This window comes from Chenopodium quinoa, unplaced genomic scaffold (genome assembly GCF_001683475.1).
Source record: "Chenopodium quinoa cultivar QQ74 unplaced genomic scaffold, ASM168347v1, whole genome shotgun sequence".
Lineage (NCBI taxonomy): Eukaryota > Viridiplantae > Streptophyta > Magnoliopsida > Caryophyllales > Amaranthaceae > Chenopodium > Chenopodium quinoa.
In genome coordinates this window covers 1849978-1853643 of record NW_018744620.1, presented here as the reverse complement: position 1 = coordinate 1853643, position 3666 = coordinate 1849978, and positions in this window count along the sequence as shown.

The following is a 3666-nucleotide window of genomic DNA, read 5'->3' as shown; positions in this document are numbered from 1 at the left end:
GCTGACCAGGCGACAGCTGCTGATATTGAAGATCTGCCCCCTTCTTAAGCTTTATGTCTTCTTTCCACGGCCAGCGTGCCGTTTGTTTGTATTTACCCGGCCAGGGGGCCGGGGCTCTGAATATTTTGCCGGTCTTTAATGACCGGCTTCTTTTTAATGAATTTTTTTGTTTTGCTTCAAATTTGTTTAAGTATTGAATATTCTGATATCCAATTGTACACTATACCGACTGTTTTACATGGCCGATAGTTGCAGACAGGTACGGATAGTTAGTCACGCCGCCTATGCCCCTGGACGACTTGTTGTCTGTTTCCAGGCTAGACGATCAGTCGGCCATTTATCCAATCGGTATTCGAACCATTTTAAAGACTGGATCCCCTTTAGGCAGGCGGTTCTGTCATATAAAATTAACCAAGTAGGAAAGTGGTTTCCTACTTGTCATGTTTTTAGGCTAGAGACTTTAGGCCGTCTAGGCCGACTGTTCCCCGCCATATTTAATCTAGTGTGAACAGGTGCTGTATGAACACCTTTTTAGTTTCATACTAAAATTTTTAAGGAGTGACCAAGTAAACATGATTGTTACCTAGTCGCCAAGTAACTGAGTAGTAGAGGTATCAAGCGGTGGGTACCGGTTGTTCCCCTTTATTCGCCAATGTTTGTTGGCTTTTAACTCATAGGTTGTTAACCTAGCAGGAGTAGTGGTTGAGAGCCCCTGTTTGCTAAAAACAGGCGGACGACTCATACCTTTTAGGCTCCATACTAAGTTTGAGTGAGTGACTATGAGTTAACTTTGGTGTTACTCAGTCGCCGTCACTCCTGCTTGAGTAGTAAAGGTACCAGGCGGCGGAGGCCGGCTGAACCTTTTGATTCGCCAATGTTTGTTGGCTATTAACTCAAGAGGTACCCCCTGCATTTATCCCAAGTAATACAGGCGGTCATCTGACTCAGATGTCAACTGCTACCACTGGTTTGGTTAGTGATAGAGTTATCCTTGTCTCAAAAACGGCTACGTGGTTGCCCTTGGGGACAGTCGTATAGGTGCCGTGTAATTAGTTTATAGAGCAATGTTCCACCCAAAAGGGAGCTGCTCTCTGCGACGAATTTCATCCGGAGGGATGCCGTCGGACGCCTGCTATGATGTTGGGACAGGTCGTATTAGTTTTGAAGATTGGATCAGTTGGCTTGGCTCCTGGTCTGATCATTCGGCCTGTGGCCTTGGTTAGTTCTTGGTGAACGTAGGTGCTAAGTAAAAGGAGGGTAGCCGCCTGTTTAGGCACAGGGTCGGCCAGGCCCTGATCATTTTTAGTTAAGTATAAGGGGGGTGGCTGTGTGTTTGGAACCAGTCGGCCCTCTTAGTAGGAGACTATATGTCCAGACGGCATGCCCCTATGGTGATAGAGTAAAATATTCAATGGAGAGTAGCCGACTGTAAAGGTACAGGCGGCATGCCCCTCTGAAGATAGAGTAAAATACGCAATGGAGAGTAGCCGACTGTAAAGGTACAGACGACATGCCCCTCTGAAGATAGAGTAAAATACTCAATGAAGAGTAGCCGACTGTAAAGGTACAGACGGCATGCCCCTTTGAAGATAGAGTAAAATACTCAATGGAGAGTAGCCGACTGTAAATGTAGGCGTGCCCCTCTTAGTACAAAATTGAATATTAAGTATGCAAACTTTTATTAAGTAGCCCTTGACTATTTACATCATTCAAAAGAAATATTTCTTAAGATTATCGACATTCCAAGTTCGAGGCAACGGTTGTCCGTCTGGTGTTCCCAGACGGTAGGTACCGTCCCTGACCTCTTCATAGATTCGGTAGGGTCCTTCCTAGTTGGGAGTTAGTTTGCCAGACTCATTAGCCCTACCAACTGCTTCCATTTTTCTAAGTACAAAATCCCCTACTTTGAGTGGACGCCTGTGTACTTTTTTGTTGTATGATCTAGTCATTCTCAGGCGGTAAATTTCATGGCGCAAGACAGCATTGCCCCTTCTTTCAGGAAGTGAGTCTAATGCCAGGCGCATGGCTTCCCAATTTGCCTCTTCGTCATATAGCATTACTCGCAGAGTCGGCTCGTAGTGTTCTATTAGAAGAACAGCTTCCGCACCATAAGTTAGGAGGAATGGAGTTTCTCTAGTCGCTCCTTTTTCAGTCGTCCTAATGGCCCAGAGAACATGTGGTAATTCATCCGCCCATAGGCCGCCTGCTCGTTCAATCTTTTTCTTGAGACCGTCTGAGATGATTTTATTAAAGGCTTCTACCTAGCCGTTTGCTTATGGACGGCCGACAGATGCAAAGTAGTGTGCAATTCCTTGGTCACCCAACCAGCTTTTGAGAACAGGTGTCTCAAATTGGGGACCATTATCAAAAACCATAGACATGGGAACCCCAAACCGAGTGATGACATTTTTCCAAATGAATGAAATTACATCCTTCGTCTTGATTCCCTTTACAGCCTCCGCCTCTACCCATTTAGTGAAGTAGTCTGGGATGCCTTTCTCTTCTTTCCGCCTGCTTCTTGAACAGGCGCACTCTCCTTGACATTGTCAAGGTCTATTTTTCCACCACTCGACCCAGTGGTCATAACAGTGGGCTTGACATCCGAGAGATAGCACTCTCGGGCCATCCTCTGATCTCCCCTTAGGGACCCGACTGTTCCATTATCCCTCTCAAACTTGAGCAACATAAGAGATGGGATTATAACAGCCTTGGAATTATTCAGGGTTGGTCGTCCCAGAATCATGTTGTAGGCCGAGAGTTCTTCTACTACCAGGAACCGGACTACCATGTGTCGTCCTTCCCCTTTTTCGCCCAGGCGAATGGGTAAATCCACTCGTTCCACTGGGTGGACGACTCCTCGTCCAAACCCTACTAAAGGGTGGGATGCCGGATGTATGCAATCAATCTGATATTTTAGTTTCGACAGACATTTGCTACTGATGAGATCTGAGGAGCTTCCGGTATCTATGAGGATTCGGCCAACTCTCTGGTTGGCCACTTTACATTCAATAACGATAGGGTCGTCATGCGGCCCTCTTACCCCTCCTAGATCTTCTTCAGTGATGACAATCTCAGGAAATGAATATTTGGAGGGCCGTTCTTGGTGAACGGAATTTACATCTAACCGTCTGATTTTGTCTTTGTTGCCCCTAATAGTGGGGCCGCCTCCTGAGAAGCCGCCTTCAATGGTGTAGACGACTGCATCATCTGTATCGGAGCTGTAGGCCTTTTGATTCTTTTTGGCCGACTGCTTTTTTGAGGAAGTGTTCCCCGTAGATTTCTTGACATAAGTGTCAAGATCACCTTGCTCAGCCAGGCGGTCCAGATACCGCATGAGACTGATGCATTCATTGGTGTGATGACCAACATCTTCATGATAATCACAGAATTTTTCTTGGTTCCGGTTGTTTGCAGAACCCTTCATGGGGACCGGCTTCTCAATTGAGATCCGTCCCTTGATTTCCTTTAGGATAAATTGGCTATCCTTGTTAAACGCATACTTTGGGGAGTATGGTTTGAATTCTTTTTTCTTCTTCTGGGCCGGCTGTTTAGAGGAATCAGCCGCCCAGACCTCTTTTCTCTTCTCATCTTTGTTTGACGACTGTTTCTGTCGTCCTTCTCTTTTGTCGGACCTTCTCCCGTCTGACTGTTTTACCGTACTACAAA